Source organism: Arachis hypogaea, chromosome 15 (genome assembly GCF_003086295.3).
Source record: "Arachis hypogaea cultivar Tifrunner chromosome 15, arahy.Tifrunner.gnm2.J5K5, whole genome shotgun sequence".
Lineage (NCBI taxonomy): Eukaryota > Viridiplantae > Streptophyta > Magnoliopsida > Fabales > Fabaceae > Arachis > Arachis hypogaea.
The window spans coordinates 64,658,315-64,678,350 of record NC_092050.1 but is presented as its reverse complement, the minus strand read 5'-3'; the positions used below and the strand labels follow the sequence as shown (position 1 = coordinate 64,678,350).

The 20,036-nt window shown below is 38.1% G+C and overlaps 1 non-coding gene across 1 annotated transcript; it reads right to left on the bottom strand.

Annotated features, from left to right (window-relative positions):
- Nucleotides 1-12,128: 12,128 nt before the first annotated feature.
- Nucleotides 12,129-12,235, bottom strand: LOC112753850 (small nucleolar RNA R71). The gene has a single exon (XR_003178214.1). It is a non-coding gene; the product is annotated as a small nucleolar RNA R71 (small nucleolar RNA).
- Nucleotides 12,236-20,036: the final 7,801 nt, after the last annotated feature.

Genomic DNA, 20,036 nt, shown 5'->3' with positions numbered 1-20,036 from the left:
TGGTTACATCTTCTAACCATTATTTCCCATTCCTGTGTGCATTATTCTCTCTCTATAATTGTAATCCTTACTTTGTCTGATTCTATATGTCCATTACTTGTGTATGAATGCATTTACATGATTGAGGCCATCATTTCAATAGTCAATTTTCCAAATGGCCTTAACCCTTTTATCAACCATTGCTAACCAATTTTGAGCCTATGATAAACCCTTTTTGTTCTTAAAAGAGCACATCAACAACCCTAAGTGAAAAACCATGAATGTCCCTAAATTTGGATCCTTGATTAGCTTAGGTAAGTTAGGATGTGTATCATTCAAATGGGAGGGTATGCTTGGGAATTTGGGTAGATGTAAAGAGGTGTATTGTAGTTTAATTAAAAATTCTATAATTTGGGAACATACTCATGTATTGAATGATTGAACCATATGCATTGAAACTTTTTTATCATGAAACCCCAAGAAAAAAAGAGAGGGGAGCAAAAAGAAAAAAAGAGAGAGAGAGAGAGAGAGAGAAGAAATTTATATGTGTATATATGAGAATGTATGAAAAAGAAAAAAATATAAAAAAAAAGAGAAAGATGTCCCAAGACAAAGTAATAAAAACAATGCATATGGGATGTGAACTGAAAAGAATGCATGAGTATGCAAAAAGTGAAACTCAAGGGTACCTAGGTAATGTATTATAGTTGTATAGGTTGTTCTATGTGTCTAGTGAGATTCTAGGTTAATCAAGGACTCAAATTTTAAGCTCACTTGACCATATACATCCTTATTTTCACCCTAGCCACGTTACAACCCATGAATAAGACCTCATGATACTTGTAAGCATGCATTAAGTAATTGTTGATTGTTAGATGAAAGACAAATCTTGGAAAGCATGATTAGGGGAGGATTGAGTGACGAACCCTATACACTCGAGCGAATAGAGCAGATACACTTCCGGTGAGGGTTCGATGCTCAACTCCTTGTTCCCGGCTTTCACAAGTGTTCATTTAGCAAGTTGTATACACTTCATAGTGATGTTCAAATTGGTAGGATTCATGAACTACATATCATTTTCACCCTATATGCTCTTATGTGTTCTTGGAGGATAGATTTACCCTTGACCAAGTAGATAGATGATTTTACATTAGTTGCATGCATTCACTTAGGTAGTTTGCATTTCATAAACTCTTTTCTTACCATGATCTTTGGTATTTTTATTTTAAGCATGAGGACATGCTTGGTTTAAGTATGGGAAGATTTGATAAATCTCAATTTTGTGGTTTATATTGTGTACAATTTAAGGGGTTTTGTCAATATTTTCCGCACTTATTCACAAGAAATGCATGGTTTTGTGTTCCTTTCCTAATATTGCTCCATGATGAAAAATATGCTTATTTTGCCTTAAAATTGCTATATTTTGATTCTCTTTTATTGCCATTCGATGCCGTGATATATTTGTTGAGTGATTTCAGGATTAATAGGGTAAGAATGGTTTAGAAGAGAGAAAGAAAGCATGCACAAGAGGAAGGAACATAAAGATTTGGATTTTGGGAACTTCAGCACCGACACGCACGCGCACTTCATGCGCACGCGTGGATGAAGATAACTGGAAGCGGCACAAAAGGATGGACCCATCCGCGCGGGTCAGAGAAACTCCACCGATGTGCACGTGCACTGGCGCGCACGGGTGGATCACAAAAGCAACTAGAGCACGCGCACGCATGGCGCGCACGCGCGGGAAGCTGCACGTGACCTCATTAAAGGAAATCATGCCTTGGGATTTTTGAGGCTCATTTGGCCCAAATTCAAGCTGCTTCTTCATGGAAAAGTCCCAAGGATGCTAGGGGGAAAGGGGGGGATCATTCATTTTACACTAGACACAATTTTTAGCTAGTTTTTGGTTCTTTGTTCTTCTAGAGAGAGAAACCCTTGTTCCTCTCTAGATCTAGCTTTAATTTGATCTTTCCTTGTTAAATTCTGAATTGGATCTTGTTGATTACTAGTTTTTATTGTTCAATTTGAATTCCCTATTATAACTTTGCTTAGATCTTGTGTTAGTTTTATGAATTCTTGTCAATTGTCATTTTATACCCCATTTCATGAATGTTGTGAATCTTGATTTGTTAATGTTACATTGATGATTTTCATGATTAATTGTGTTGTTTGAGTGATTGTATGTTGATAATTGTTAGTGGGTATTTGTTAGTTTCAATTTAGTTACATTTTGAACATGTCCTTTAGTAATGCTTACCATGTGTTTGATGAATTGTTTACGTTGATTATGGAGTAGTTCTTCTTACTCTTGGCCTAGGCTAAGGAAATTGGGTAAACTTGAGTAATTGGGTCTAATAGATTTGATGATTTGGGAACCTTTAGTAGTCAATTTGATAGCCATTGACACTAGCCTACTACTAGGTTAATTAGTAGTGAGGTTAGACCTTATGGGTTGATGTTGACCTAACCATTTGACGTACTTCAAGTATAGAAGTAGACTTAATGAGTTTGGTTCCTCATAATTGTCAAGATATGGTTATTAGACAAGGATGGTGACCCCAATTCCCATGCCTAGCCAAGAGTTGCTTTTATCACTCATATTTAAAAATCCAAAATTCTTGATTACTTGTCTTAGTTATAGTTACTTGTTTAGTCTAGAATAGAATTATATTGGATGTTACTTTGTTAGTTTGGAATTGCTCATATCTTGCTTAGTTAATTGAATTAGTTTCTTGCATTTTAAGATTACTTGCTTGTTAAGATTTCTCATTTAATTTCTTGCTCATAACTCATAACCCCAGATTTCTAACTAATGTTGAAGCACATGTTTGCCCATTCCTTGTGAAATGACACGAGGTTTGAATACTTCGGTTATTTCTAATTGGGGTTGAACTTGTGACAACCAAATCCCTTTCTAAATTTGATACTCGAGGATTGTTGTTGGTAGAGCTATACTTGCAACGCGACTTTATTGAGAAATTCTTTACCAACAAATTCTCTAGCCTATCAGGCATAGTCAAGTGATAAAGAATTTTCAAATGTAGAAATGGAAGGTGAGGTTGGACAATATCTCGTGATTAGCTTGATCAATTTGTGGCTCTGGAGCAATTCTCTATGGATTGGAGTGCTCAGAATTTGCAATTTCTTGGTGATACTCCCAGCCACCATTAGGATAATGACTTGAATCATTTTATGGTGGTGAGAAATATCCCATATGATTCTCTTACTCATCTTGTGGTTCTAAAGCATATCTCCATGGATTGGAGTGCTCAGGATCTGAAATTTCTTGGTGATATTCCCAGCCACCATTAGAGATTTGTGATGGTGGGTAATATCCCATAAAATTTGTTTGATCACAAGATGAGTTGAACTCTAATTGAATTTTGTAAAACACAACACCAATGAAAATTGAAATTGCTCGTATCAAAGATGAGAATTTCTTAGTGAGGCAATAACACAAACACCTTGCTTATCAACAGAGAACAAAAACAAAGAAAAAAATGCTTAATCTAGACTTCTCACCCACTTAATCATTGTTGATCTAAATCAATCCTCGGCAACGGCACCAAAAACTTGATGGGTGGAAATTAGATTTCTATACCTAAACTCACCGGCAAGCGTACCGGGTCACATCAAGTAGTAATAACTCACAAGAGTGAGGTCGATCCCACAGGAATTGATGGATCAAGCAACTTTAGTGGGTGATTAGTTTAGTCAAGCTAACATTGGTGAATTGGGTGAATTTGAGTAACAGAATGTAAAATACAGGGAATTTAAAGTTGCAGAAGGTAAATTTGCAAGTAACTTAAAGAAGAAGAAAGTAAAATAGCTGAAACTTAAATTGCAAGAAAAGTAAATGACTGAAACTTAAAGTGCAAGAAACTTAAATTGCTGAATCTAAATTGCTGGGAATCTTGAATTGCTTGAAGAATAAAGGATTTGGGGACTGAGATTCAAAATAAAACTGGAATTGTAAAGTGTAGAGAAGTAGAAGATAAAGTAGATTTGCAGAAGAACTAAACAGAAACAAGAAATTACTTAAAGACATAAACAGAAAGAAAACTCAGCTCAATTATGAAATCTAAAAGAGAAATTAAAGATCTAAGAGGAGCAATGAGATTAGAACACAGATCTAGATCTCAAATACACCCTTGATCAAACAGAAAATAAATTGCAGAAGAAATGTAAATGACACAGCAATTGAAACTAGATCCAATTCCTTAATTCTCAGAATTATGCAGAAGAACTAATGAGCGGATAATTTATACGCTTTTGGCGTTGTTTTTAGTATGTTTTTAGTATATTTTAGTTAGTTTTTATTATGTTTTTATTAGTTTTTAAATAAAAATCACATTTCTGGACTTTACTATGAGTTTGTGTGTTTTTCTGTGATTTCAGGTATTTTCTGGCTGAAATTGAGGGACTTGAGCAAAAATCTGATTCAGAGGCTGAAAAAGGACTGCAGATGTTGTTGGATTCTGACCTCCCTACACTCAAAGTAGATTTTCTGGAGCTACAAAAGCCCAATTGGCGCGCTCTCAATTGCGTTGGAAAGTAGACATCCTAGGCTTTCCAGCAATATATAATAGTTCATATTTTGCCTGAGATTTGATGGCCCAAACCGGCATTCCAATTCAGCATAGAAATTCTGGCGTCAAAACGCCAGAACTGGCATAAAAGCTGGAGTTAAATGCCCAAACTGGTACAAAAGCTGGCGTTTAACTCCAAGAAAAGCCTCTACACGTGAAAGCTTCAATGCTCAGCCCAAGCACACACCAAGTGGGCCCGGAAGTGGATTCTGCATCATTTACTCATTTTTGTAAACCCTAGGTTACTAGTTTTCTACAAATAGGACCTTTTGCTATTGTATTTGATATACTTTTACACACTTGATCACGTTTAGCGGGCTGGCCTCACGGCCATGCTTGGACCTTTTGTTCTTTTGTATTTTCAACGGTGGAGTTTCTACACACCATAGATTATGGTGTGGAGCTCTGCTGTTCCTCATGAATTAATGCAAAGTACTATTATTTTTCTACTCAATTCACGCCTACTTCTTCTCTAAGATATACACTCGTTCTTCAACCTGACGAATGTGATGATCTGTGACAGTCATCATCATTCTCACCTATGAACGCGTGCCTGACAACCACTTTCGTTCTACATGCAAACAAGCTTGAATGTGTATCTCTTGGGTTTCTAATCTAAGATTAGAACCTTCGTGGTATAGGCTAGAATCATTGGCGGCCATTTCTGAGATCCGAAAAGTTTAAACCTTGTCTGTGGTATTCCGAGTAGGATCTGAGAAGGGATGACTGTGACGAGCTTCAAACTCGCGAGTGTTGGGCGTAGTGACAGACGCAAAAGGATCAATGGATCCTATTCCAACATGATCGAGAACCAACAGCTGATTAGCCGTGCGGTGACAGCGCATTTGGAACATTTTCACTGAGAGGACGGGAGGTAGCCATTGACAACGGTGAAACCCAACATACAGCTTGCCATGGAAAGGAGTATGAATAATTGGATGAAGACAATAGGAAAGCAGAGGTTCAGAAGGAACAAAGCATCTTCATACGCTTATCTGAAATTCTCACCAATGAATTACATAAGTATCTCTATCCTATTTTATATTTTATTCATATTTTAATTATCAATTCTCCATAACCATTTGAATCCGCCTGACTGAGATTTACAAGATGAACATAGCTTGCTTCAAGCCGACAATCTCCATGGGATTGACCCTTACTCACGTAAGGTTTATTACTTGGACAACCCAGTGCACTTGCTGGTTAGTTGTGCGAAGTTGTGACAAAGAGTTGAGATTACAATTGTGCGTACCAAGATGTTGGCGCCATTGATGATCCCAATTTCGTGGACCAAGAACAAAGATGAATTTCAGATCAAGAATTGAAACAAAATTTCTTCAATCTTAATCCAAAACTCAAAACAGAAAGTAGAAGTTGCTGAAGCAAGAAAATGAAAATAGAAAACTAAACTCAAATCCAATTCTTAGAACAACTGAGAAGAGAGGTAAAAGATGATTCTCAAACTTAGAATCAATGAAGTTCTTTAATCTCAATTCAAATTCCAAGAATATATAGCAGAAGTTGCAGAAGAAAATGAAAATGCAGAATGAAGAACTCAGATCCAGTCTCAATTCTCAAATTCAAAAAGGAAAATTAAAAGAGATAGCTCTCTATTCTACTCCTACTGCTCTCTAATAGAGCCATCCTCCTTAATGAAATAGAATTGATGCCTTTATATAGGATTTACAAAATAAAAATGAAATTGAAATTGAAAACAAATTACAATTAAATGAAATTCCTAATCTAGCTTATTCTTGTGCCTTTGAGTGACGATGTGGGCTTTGCTTGCTTTGGATTTGAAGAGAGACGAGTCCGGTTGGCCTTGGTTCAATTGGTTCGGAGGCATGGGTCAAGGTTGCTTGGTTCTAGTTGGTTTGGTGTGTGGGCACCTTCCAGGGGAGCGCTCGGTCATGTAAGGCAACGTAGCGCTCCTTGCCTTATGTGCGTACCATGCTCCTTGGTGTCTTGTTGCACACTAGCGCTCACTAAGTGAGCGCTGCGCTCAATATTTGAGCGCTACTCCTTGGTTTGATGAGCGCTCCTTAGTGTATGGCTACTCCCCAAGCTTGAAAGTCACGATAAAGATGACTTAGTTAACGTAGCGCTACACTTAGCTTCCCTTGGTTCCCTCTTCGAACCTTGCTGGCTTCACTTTGGCCAATTTCCTCAGTTAAGCATAGCGCTCAGTGAACTAAGTTCATGTAGCACCTTTTGTTGCATGTGCACTCCTCCACCTTCGATCCCTGGTGAAGCCATTTTGAGTGCTGCGCCTTGCTTTTCTTGGTGACCCCCTCTTCGAGCCTTGGTGAGAGCATATTTGGTTGGTTTTTGGGCCTTAAAGATGCCTATCATTTGTGCTTAAATTTCATTCTAAATATAGATTGTTATATATCATTGGAAAGCTCTGAATGTGAAATTTCCAACGCAACTAGAAGCACATCAATTAGACATTTGTAGCTCAAGTTATGGTCCTTTGAAGGAGGCATGGTCATGCTGTCACAAGGCTAAGAAAAAGCCCGAAAAAGTGAAAAATTCCAACGTAACGCTCCTCTTTAAGTTTTAAAGTAGCGCTCTGTTACTTTAATGAACGCTGGCCTTTGTTTCTTGCATTCATGGTCATGGGCCACGCTTTTAAAAGCGTGGCCTAAGGCATCAAAGTGTGCTCCAACTTCAAAGTGTGCCCCAAAACTCTTTTTTTAAGCTTATTTTGTGCTTTTTGCTTCTTTTTCTTCTTATTTCCTACAAAGTTTATCAAATCAAAAGATCAAAGAAATATACCATTTAAGCACAAAAGAATGCAACATTTAAGCATTAATTATCAATTTCTTTTATGAAAAAGCATAGAAAAACATGACATGATGACATGTCATCAGTATAAAAATTTGATTTCTGCAACTTTACAAAATTTTCTAAGTCTAGGAGTGCATGCATAGGTGGAACAGTGCATGCGACGTGGATGTTGGACTCTGCCAAGTGATCTTGCGTACTTGGGTACTGGCGTGTGTACACAGAAGCTCAACTTTATACCCTTGCGTACGCGACTTGTAACACACGACGCAGGCATTCTCCTCTGTCTGGGAGTCTCGCTTACGTGAGCAGAGTGCTGCATACGTGGCCACCAAAATTTTGCCTTGTGCATACGCGTGATAAATCCCAATTTTAGGGTTTATCTTGTGTGGAATTTAGGGGGTTTTATCAACATTCTATCACACTTATCCATATAAAATGCATAGTTTTGTGTTTCCTTCTTAATTTCGCTTAATGGTTGAAAACATACCTTTTAGGCCCTATGCTATATTTTAATCTCCCTCTATCACCATTCGATGTCGTGATCTATTTGTTAAGTGATTTCAGAAGTTTATAGGGGCAAGAATAGTCTAGAAGAGGGAAAGGAAGCATGCATAAGTGGAAGGAGCATGAAAAATGCAGCTTTAGAGCATTGGCATCGACGGGCACGCGTGGCCGACGCGCACGCGTAGGAGCTTGGATCTGGGATAGGCGCACAAAAGTTAACGCATTTGCGTGGCTGGTCAGAAATCTCATCGACGCGTACGCGTGGTTCGCAAATACCCAGACGATGCGTACGTATGACCTACGCGCATGCGTGATGCACGGCACGTGACTTCATTAGTGAAATCGTGGTTGGCATTTTCTGAGGAGCTCCAGGCCCAATTTGAGCTGAATTCTGGAGGGAAAAGACCCAAAGGGACTAAGGATTGAAGGGGGATTCAGACATTAGACACTTTTTTAGCTAGTTTTTTAGTTTATGTTTCTAGAGAGAGAAACTCTCACTTCTCTCTAGGTTTTGGCTTGCTCAATTTCAATTTCACTTGGATCCTTTGGTTAGATCTGAATTTAATTCAATTCTACATTGTTCTAATTTGTAGATCTCATTCTTCTACTCTCATTTTAGTGTTCTTGTTACTCTAGTATTGTAGATCTTGGATTTCGATCTTGTTTACTTTTATTTCTATTAATGCATTGAGAAATTTCATGTTTATTATTGTTAATTGCTTGATTGTGGTTAATTATTTGTAGTAGATAACTTTGATTTGAATTTTCTTCTCAATTTCACAATGTCTTTCATTATTGCTTACCAAGTGTCTGAGAAATTGTCAACTATAGTTATGGAGTAGCTTTTTACTCTTGGCTTGGGGGTTGGGTAATTGGAGGCACTTGAATTGTCAAAGTCTTTTGTTGATTGACAATTGGAAGTTGCTAGTTGATTTGAATGTCACTAAAGCTGTCTTTCCTTAGGATTTGACTAGGACTTGTGAACTCAAATTGATTATCTCCACTTGACTTTCCTTCATAGTTAGAGGTTAACTAAGTGGAGCAATAACCAATTCTTGTCTTAATTGACAGAGGCAATGATGATAGGAATTCCAATTCTCGCCCCTAGCCAAGGATTTTATATTGATTGATTATCATTTGCTCTTGTTAGTCCAATTTCTTGGTTTACTTAGTCCAATTGTTAATTGTTCATTGTCCTAATTCATGCTCATCTACTTTTCTTGTATTCAACTCAAAAATACCAAGAGAACTCCTAACCAATGATGTGCATCTTAGGGCAACTCCTAGGAAGAACGACTCGGGATTCTACTCCTGGTTATTGATTTTGAATTATGGTGACACATTTTCTAAGTTTGATGCGGGATTTCTTGTTGGTTTAGACTGTACTAACGACAGAATTTATTGATAAATTCTAGACCGACAAAATTTCACGTATCAAAATGGCGTCGTTGCCGGGGAGTTGCATATGTGTGCCATGTTGTTGGTTAGTGTAAATATGTTTAGTGCATTTTCCTTGATTCTGTTCACTACCGGATCCAAGCTTAGCTACATTTGATCCTGAAATTGAGAGGACCTTACTCCATATTAGGCAAGCTCGGCATCGGTTAGCCTTTGGAGGTGGTGAAAGGGTTTCTACCACTTCACCAACCGTATCCGAGGTTGAATCAGAAGCGTCATTTGAGGAAGGAACTATCTACTCTTCCATTGATACTACTAATACCTCTTCCATTGATTTAGGTACCGATACTATGGCCGCTCCAAGAAGAGTTACTCTTAAGGAGGTCGGTGCTCCGGACTTTGTTCTTCAACCGTTTCAAGTGCGTCATCCGGAGTTGAATGCTAATTTTGAGCTCAAAACCGCCTTAATTAATCTTCTACCCAAGTTTCATGGACTTTCCACTCAAGATCCTATTAAAAGCCTTCGAGACTTTCAAGGTGTATTCTCAATAACAAGGCGGGAGGGTTCCGATGAGGTTGATATTTGGCTATTTGCTTTTCCATTCTCTCTTGAAGGAAGAGCCAAAGAGTGGTTCTACACTTTGCCCGATGAGATTGTTAGTGATTGGAATTTGCTTAGAAGGGAGTTTTGAGATAAATTCTTTCCTACAGAGGTGACAGATAGGTTAAGGAAAGAGATTTCATGCATTGTCCAAGGTGAATTGGAAACTCTTTACGAGTATTAGGAACATTTTCAGAGGCTTCTTGACTCATGCCCTCACCACGTGATTGACACTCTAGTGTTTATTAGCTACTTTTGCCGAGGAATGAAACCTCAAGACAATATCCTTTTGGATGCCTCAAGTAATGGTTCCTTGACAAAGTATAGAACGGCGGAGGAAGCATGGCAGCTAATCACCTATTTGACTGAGTCCACCCAACATGCTAGACAAGAAAACAATCATCCAAGAGCCATAAATGAAGTTTCTTCTAGTGGTGAGACTGCTGCCCTTACCAAGACCTTGGGAGAGATGACCAACATCCTCAAGCAACTTCAACTCAATCAACAACAACCTCCACCTCCTCAACAACAACAATGTCAATACTTGGTCCCTCAACGAGTGTGCGAAATTTGCTCTTGTTACTCCCATTACACCGATGAATGTCCAAGTCTCCAAGAGGATAATACCTTGGTGGCTAATAATGCCTATTACAATCGTCCAAACCAAGGGTATTACCAACAAGGAGGCAACTATAATCAAGGGGGTAACTAGAATCAAGGTTGGTAAGACAATTCCAACCAAGGATGGAGGGATAACTATAATCAAGGAGGAAGGGACAATAGTGGGAACCAAAGGTGGAATAACAACTACCAACAAAACCGGTACCAACAAAACCCTCCATACCAACACCAAAACCAAGGAAAAACCTATCAAACCTACCAAGCACCTCATCAAAGGCAAGCACCTCAACTCAACCAACCACAATCCCCCAAATTACTTACCCTTCTTCTTCCTCCAACCAAGACGAGACACTCCGTTCTATTCTTCAAGGACAAAAAGAGTTTCAAGATTCGCTTAACTCTAGCATCAATGGTCTTACCTCTACCATCCAAGTCCTTCTTTCCCGTATGGAACCAACCTCTACCCCTAATGTTCAACCCTCAAGCTCTAGTGCACTACCTTCTGAACTTTTACCCAACCCCAAGGATGGCATCAATGCCATCACCTTGAGGTCCAGCACTAAATTGCAAGAGAGGAGTCTCGAAGAGCCAAGCTCAATAGAAGTCACTCAAGACGAGGATGTTGTTGAGGTAGAAGAAGTCGAAGAAGAGCATGAGGTACAAGAGATAGTTGAAGAAGTAATTGCTCAACCAAGGGACGGAATTCCTAAGGATGGAAATGTCTTGAAAGAAGCTACTCCAATTCCATTTTCCACATTGGCAAGGAAGCCCAAGAAGCAAGTGGAGCTAGATCCCAAGATGGTGGAGATATTCAAGAAAGTTGAGGTAACCATTCCTCTCTTTGATGCTATCCACCAAGTCCCTAAATATGCCAAGTTTCTAAAGGATTTATGCATGAACAAAGAGAATATCCATGATTTAGAAACTATTCCATTGGGAAGCTCAATTTCTGCTTTAATGGGTGATATACCGAAGAAGTGTGGTGACCCCGGTCCTTGCCTAGTCACTTGCACTATTGACGGGGTACAATTTGGTGATTGCATGTGTGATCTAGGTGCTTGTGTGAGCATTATGCCTTTGTCTGTTTATGAGGTCTTGAAGCTTTCACCATTGAAACGGTCGGCTGTCCGGTTTGTTTTGGCGGATAAAAGCATAATTTCTGTAGTTGGCATTGCAGAGGATGTTCTAGTGAGTATAAAGGGGTTGGTCTTTCCGATTGATTTTCATATTCTTGAGATGCCCCCTAGTGATTCTGGGAGAACATCATCTATCTTGCTTGGAAGGCCATTTTGAAGACCTCCCGGTTCAAATTAGATACTTTTTTGGGCACATATTCTTTTGATATTGATGGAAGAGAAGTGAGCTTTAATATTGATGAAGCCATGAGACATCCATCGGAGGACCATTCTATCTTCTGATATGATGTGATATGATATGAGACATCCACCTATTCTTTTTAAGTTGTATGCTCCACTGCGAGAAGACATGGTGCAGATAAAGTAGCAGTTTTGGTGTTCGCTTTCCCTTTCTCTTTGGAGGAAAAAGCGAAAGAATGGTTTTATACTCAACCAGGAGATGTGATTTCCAATTGGGACTTGCTGCGTAAGAAATTTCTGGAAAAGTTCTATCCACCACAGAAAACAGATAAGCTGCGAAAGGAAATCTCTTGCATTATGCAAAGAGATGGGGAGACTCTTTCTGAGTATTGCGAGAGATTCAAGAAGTTGTTGGAAGCTTGCCCCCACCACCGTATTGACGAGTTGGTGCTTATTAGCTATTTTCGTCAAGGGATGAACCCCCAAGATAAGCTTCTCCTAGATGCCTCTAGTGGAGGATCCCTCACCAAAAACAAGACCGCCGAGGAAGCTTGGGAGATTATAGCGGACTTGGCGGACTCCACTCAACACTCAAGGGCAAGAAATTCACAACCTAAGGCTTTAAGTGAAGTTTCTCCTTCCGTAGATGCCATTTTGACAAAGACCCTCGGTGAGATGACAATTTTGTTTAGACAAATCACCCAAGGGCAACAAATTCCCTAAGCCTTGCTATCTCCTCTACCTCAACCTCTAAGAATTGAAGGACCACCAAAATCATGCGGTATTTGTGCTTGTAACAACCATTACACTGATGAGTGCCCTCAACTCCAAGAGTACACTACATTAGCGGTAGCCAGTCCATACCCACAAAGACCTAACTACAATCAACATGGAGGAAATCAAAACCAAGGATGGAGGGATAATTCTAATCAAAGATGGAATCAAGCCCCGCAAGCTCAGCCTTACCCAAGCCAACAAGCCTACTATCATCAAGCTCCTCAAGGTCAACCAAAATACCAACAATCCTACCAACAACCACCACAATCTCAACCTCAAGAGAGGTATCAACATCCACATAGTAGACCTAACCCCTCTCAAGGCAATCAAGGCCCTCCTCCTAATCAACCCTACATGAATGACACACTCCAAACCTTTATGCAAGAGCAACGGGAGTTTCACAAGAAACAAGAAACATACATGGCTACTATTGCCGAGGCTCTCTCCCATTTGACTCTTTCTCCTCCGACTACACAAAATCCCCAACAAGCCTCAACTTCTAGTGGCTTGCCCTCACAACCTCAACCAAATCCTAAGGGAAGCATCAATGCTATCACCCTTAGGAGCGGTGATGTGTATTTTCGGAAAACAAAAAACGAATCCCAAACACACAAAACTAACCGGCAAGTGCACCGGGTCACATCAAGTAGTAAAACTCATGTGAGTGAGGTCGATCCCACGAGGATTGATGGATCAAGCAACTTTAGTGGGTGATTAGTTTAGTCAAGCTAACATTGAGTGATTTGGGTGACAATTGAAGCCAACAGAATGTAAATTTGCAGGAATTATAAAGTGCAGAAAGTAAAATTGCAAGTAACTTAAAGAGTAAGAAAGTAAAATAGCTGAAACTTAAATTGCATGAAATTAAAGGGGAGTGGATGCTAGAAATTAAAAGAAAGCAGTAGATCAAGTAACTGGAAAGTTAAATTGCAAGAAGAATAAAGGAAATTGGGTACTGGGATTCATGAAATCAAACACAGAAGTGTAAATAACAATCAAACAGAGAAGTAAAAGATGCAGCAAGTTCAATAGATTTGGAAAATCACTTTAAAATCAAAACAGAGAGCATCTTGGCTCAATTTCAAAATCTCAATGAGAAATTGAAGATCTCATGGGCTCAATGAGACTAGAAAAAAATTATATATCTCAAGTCCTTCCTTGATCCAATAAAGAACAATTTGCAAAAGAAATGAAGATGAAAGCAGTAAACAGAGTGTTGAATTCAAATCCTTAATTCACTGAAATTTTTGTAGAAGAAGAACAAGAGAAATCTCAAAGTGAGAATGAAACAGAATTCCTTCAATTCTCAACCCAAGATTCAAAACAAAGAGAAAAACTAAAGAGAGTGTTCTCTATTCCTAATGCTCCCTCGTGGAGCCAGCCTCTATTCTCCCTATTCGAGCCTTCCTTCTAAAATGAAAAAGATGCCCTTTTATAGGCTTTTACAAACTTGACAAATGAAAATGAAATCGAAAAGCAAATTACAAAGAAAATGAGATTCCTAATCAAATTATTTCTTGTGCCTTTGAGTAATGTCAATTGGGCTTTTGGCCTTGATGGAATTGGGTTGAAAATAGCCTCTGTTGATTGCTCTTGACCTTGGGAAATATTTAAGCTTTGAACCGGACCATGAACCAAAAAAAGTTTGAGTCAAAGTTTGAGGCAAACTTTGACTCAAGCTTTTTGTAGAAGCTTGCTCTTTTGCTGTCATCCACGTTTGGCTTAAAGTTTGAGGTCAAACTTTAGCTCAAACGTGGATCCTCCCTTGCATGTCTTGTGGCGCTACTTTGTCCTCTTGTCAACGTTGCCAATTTTATGCCAACTATAGACTATTATATATGGTTGGAAATCTCTGAATGTCAGCTTTCTAACCCATTTAGAATCACCCCAATTGGACATTTACAACTCAAGTTATGCTCCTTTGAAGAGGACAAGGTCGCTGGCTTTGGTGTGCAGCGTTTGAGGCGACGTTTGCCTCAAACGTGGTCGAAAATGCCAGATTTTGGAGACTCAAACACATTGTTCACCCCATACTATTATACATTGTTGGAAAGCCCTAAATGTCTACTTTCCAATACCGTTGGAAGCGCATCATTTGGAGTTCCACAGCTCGAGTTATACTCTGTCGAAGGTGCAGAGGTCAGTTGGTCTCACTGCAAGTTGCCACCATGTTCGTTTATGCACATTTCGGGGCAGTTTTCTCCCTCAATTTTAGTGCCATATATGCTTGGAAAGCTCTCGATTCCTACTTTCCATTGCTTTTTGAATCACCTCATTTGGAGATCTGTAGCTCAAGTTATTCATGTTGGAAGTATACCCCTTCAGGCTGTTGTGGCGTGTGGCGCCAACGTTTGCCAAAAAGCTTGAGGCAAACGTTGGCGCAAGCTTTTTACTCCAGGGTGTGCAAGTGTGGCGCCAACGTTTACCAAAAAGCTTGAGGCAAACGTTGGCGCAAGCTTTTCTCCTCCAGGGTGTTTTCAATTCTTCCAAAAGTTTGAGCGAAAGTTTGAGGCAAACTTTGGCTCAAGCTTTTTTCCTCTAGGGTGTTTTAAACTCTTTCAAAAGTTTGAGCTAAAGTTTGAGGCAAACTTTAGCTCAAACCTTTTGTTCTCTCTTGCTCCTAGCCATTCCTTCTTTCTTCAACCTTCTTCAAAACTCTTTTCACCTATCATCAATCAATCAAAACAATCAAAGCTATGCTCCAAATCATGAGATTGTGTTTCTTTCATAATATATGACAATTATAGCACAAAATCTCATGAACTTGTATTAATTCATCCATGGTTGATTGAATCAAAGGAAATATGAAATTCTACCCAATTGGCTTACTTAAGGCTCAAGAAAGTGCATAAAACCTATTGAAAACAAAGGAAAAAGCATAGAAAAATATGACATGGTGACATGTCATCAAGCGGCACCAAGTTGGATGAAATTAGTATTGTACCTACAAGTTTGAGCGAGGAAGCCCACAAGGAAGAGGTGGGAGATGATGTGGGAGTGATGAAGGATGAAGAGAAAAATGTTGAAAAAGAAGAGGAGGAACCGCTCAAGGCCGAGGAGCCAAAGAGGAAGAATCCGCTTGAAGAGCCTAGGCCAATCCCATTTCCAACTTTGGCTAAGAAGGCTAAGAAGCAAGAAAAAATTGACCCCAACATGGTGGAAATTTTTAAGAATATTGAAGTCACCGGCCCTCTCTTTCAAGCCATTTATCAAGTGCCCAAGTATGCCAAGTTCCTCAAAGATATTTGTACACACAAGGAAAAAATTGGCAAACTCAACAAAAGGCTGGTAGATGATTTTATCTCTTCTTTAATTCCTAAAAAATGCAATGATCCCGGCCCATGTTTGGTTACTTGCTTGATTGGTGGGATAAAGTTCACGGACTGACTTAGGAGCGTACGTAAGCATTATGCCACTCCCCATTTATGAGAGATTGAACTTGTCACCCCTAAAGAGGTCCAGGGCGAGATTCGTGTTGGCCGATAAGAGCATTGTATCAGTTGTGGAGATTGCAGAAAATGTCCTAGTTGACATCCAAGGTTTACTCTTCCTGGTAGATTTCCATATCTTGGAGACTCCTCCCATTGACTCAGACAAAAGCCATCATCCATTCTACTTGGAAGGCCATTTTTAAAGACATCCCGGTTCAAGCTAGATGCACATTCGGGAGTTTATTCTTTTGAGGATGATGGCAAGGTAGCATGGTTCACGTTGGAGGAATCCAAGAAACCCATCCTCAAAATCTATTCTATCATTGGCTGTGATATAATCGAAGATGAAGTGATCAAGGTTGGCAAGGAACAAGAAGAAGAGAAGGCTGCTAAGAAGTCTAATTCAAGAGATCACAATCAACAAAAGAATGCCAAGGAATTGGAGATTTTCCTCCTTGGAGAGGTCTCAAATTGAGCAATGAAGCCATGCAAAGTCCAACTTAAGGACTATAAACCAAAGTGCTTGGTGGGAAACACCCCACCGTTGTAACATTATTCCAACTTTATCTTTTCTTTATACTTTTTTTGAATTAGTTACCTTCTTGTGATATGATGATTAGCTTAGTTTTGATTTGGTATTTTTTAACTGAATAAGTTGAATTACTTGTGGATCATGAATTTATGCTTGTTTATATGATTTGGGGTTGGTATGTTGGTATGCTAAAGGAGGGGACCTTAGTTTTGAAAGGAAAAAATTTTTGTGAAACAGGGCACCTATGCGTGCGTGATGAGCGGATAATTTATACACTTTTTGGCATTGTTTTTAGTATGTTTTTAGTAGGATCTAGTTACTTTTAGGGATGTTTTTATTAGTTTTTATGTTAAATTCACATTTTTGGACTTTACTATGAGTTTGTGTGTTTTTCTGTGATTTCAGGTATTTTCTGGCTGAAATTGAGGGACTTGAGCAAAAATCAGATTCAGAGGTAGAAGAAGGACTGCTGATGCTGTTGGATTCTGACCTCCTTGCACTCAAAGTGGATTTTCTGGAGCTACAGAACTCAACATGGCGCGCTTCTAATTGCGTTGGAAAGTAGACATCCAGGGCTTTCCAGAAATATATAATAGTCTATACTTTGGCCGAGTTTAGACGGCGCAAAAGGGCGTTGAACGCCAGTTCTACGCTACAGTCTGGAGTTAAACGCCAGAAACACGTCACGAACCAGAGTTGAACGCCAAAAACACGTTACAACTTGGCGTTCAACTCCAAAAGAAGCCTCTGCACGTGTAAACTTCTAGCTCAGCCCAAGAACACACCAAGTGAGCCCCGGAAGTGGATTTATGCATCAATTACTTACTTTTGTAAACCCTAGTAACTAGTTTAGTATAAATAGGACTTTTTACTATTGTATTTTCATCTAGGGATCATATTTGATCAGTTTTATGCTATCTTAGACCTTCATGGGGGCTGGCCATTCGGCCATGCCTGAACCATTATCACTTATGTATTTTCAAATGGTAGAGTTTCTGCACTCCATAGATTAAGGTGTGGAGCTCTACTGTTCCTCATGAATTAATACAAAGTACCACTGTTTTTCTATTCAATTCAACTTATTCCGCTTCTAAGATATCCATTCACACTTCAACATGAATGTGATTATCGTGACAGTCATCATCATTCCCTATGAACACGTGCCTGACAATCACTTCCGTTCTACCTTAGATTGAATGAGTATCTCTTGAATTCCTTAATCAGAATCTTCGTGGTATAAGTTAGAACCCATGGATGGCCATTCCTGAGATCCGGAAAGTCTAAACCTTGTCTGTGGTATACCGAGTAGGATCTGGGAAGGGATGGCTATGAGGAACTTCAAACTCGCGAGTGCTGGGCGTAGTGACAGACGCAAAAGGATAGTAAATCCTATTCCAGTATGATCGAGAACCTCCAGATGATTAGCCATGCCGTGACAGAGCATTTGGACCATTTTCACAGAGAGGATGTGATGTAGCCATTGACAACGGTGATGCTCTTACAGAAAGCTTGCCATGGAAAGGAGTAAGACTGATTGGATGAAGACAGCAGGAAAGCAGAGATTCAGAGGAACGAAAGCATCTCTGTACGCTTATCTGAAATTCTCATCAATGATATGCATAAGTATTCTTATCTTTACTTTCTGTTTATTTATTATTATTATTCGAAAACTCTATAACCATTTGATATCTGCCTGACTGAGATTTACAAGGTGACCATAGCTTGCTTCATACCAACAATCTCCGTGGGATAGACCCTTACTCACGTAAGGTTTTATTACTTGGACGACCCAGTGCACTTGCTGGTTAGTTGTGCGAAGTTGTGAAGTTATGTTTGGACCATGGTATTGTGCACCAGTTGTTGGCGCCATTGCCAGGGAGAGAACGAACAACAAATTTTACAACCTCTGAGTAACAATTTCGCATACCAAGTGTTTAGCGCCGATGCCGGGGATTGTTTGAGTTTGGACAACTGACGGTTCATCTTGTTGCTCAGATTAGGTAACTTTCTTTTCGTTTTCTTTTTAAAAAAAAATATTTCCTTTTGTTTTCATAAATTATTCAAAATTTTTAAGAATGAATTCTAGTGTTTCATGATGATTTTTTGAAATCCTTATTTTCTTTTTCAAATAATTTTCGAAAAATTCAAAAAAAAAATTCTAAAATCATAAAAATCAAAAATATTTTGTGTTTCTTGTTTGAATCTTGTGTCAAATTGTAAGTTTGGTGTCAATTTCATCTCCATTTGCACTTTTCGAAAAATGCATTCATGCATTGCATTCATCATGATCTTCAAGTTGTTCTTGATAACCCTTCTTGATTGATCTTCATATTATATTGTTTTGTGTTGTATGTTGTTTTTCATATGCATTCTTGCATTCATAGTGTCTATACATGAAAAATTTCTAAGTTTGGTGTCTTGCATGTTTTCTTTGCATATAAAAATTTTCAAAAATATGTTCTTGATGTTCATCATGATCTTCAAAGTGTTCTTGGTGTTCATCTTGACATTCATAGCATTCTTGCATGCATTCATTGTTTTAATCCAAAATTTTCATGCATTGAGTCTTTTTCATTTTTTCTCTTTCATCATTAAAAATTCAAAAATAAAAAAAAAATATATTTCCCTTTTTCACTCATAAATTCTCAAAAATTTGAGTTGACTTTTTCAAAACTTTTTAAAATTTAGTTGTTTCTTATGAGTCAAATCAAATTTTCAATTTAAAAATCTTATCTTTTTCAAAATCCTTTTCAAAAATAATATCTTTTTCGTTTTTCTTATTTATTTTCGAAAATTTTAAAAATATTTTTCAAAAATCTTTTCTTAATTTTATATCATATTTTCGAAAATATCATCAACAATGAATGTTTTGATTCAAAAATTTTAAGTTTGTTACTTGCTTGTTAAGAAAGATTCAAACTTTAAGTTCTAGAATCATATCTTGTGATTACTTGTGAGTCAAGTAATTAATTTTGATTTTTAAAAATCAAATCTTTTTCAAAACTATTTTTTATCATATCTTTCTATCATATCTTTTTAAAGCATATCTTTTTCAAAAATTTGATTTTAAAATATCTTTTCTAACTTCTTATCTTCTTATCTTTTCAAAATTGATTTTCAAATCTTTTTCAACTAACCACTTAACTTCTTATTTAATTTTTATTTTTAGTAAAACTGTCCAACTAACTTTTTACCTTTAATTTTTGAAAATACCTTCCTCTTTTTCAAAAATTCTTTTTAATTAATTAATTATTTCAATTTTGAATTTTATTTTTAACTTTATCTTAATTTTCAAAAATCATTAACTCTTTTTCAAAATAAATTTTCGAAATTCCCTCTCCCTCATCTTCTTATATTTATTTAATTACTTACTAACACTTCTCTTCCTCTCATATCTCTGCTCTCCTCACCCTTGTGTTTGGATTCTCCTCCCTTCTCTTTCCTTACATTACATTCTTTTCTTCTTCTACTGACACAAAGGGATTTCTATACTGTGAC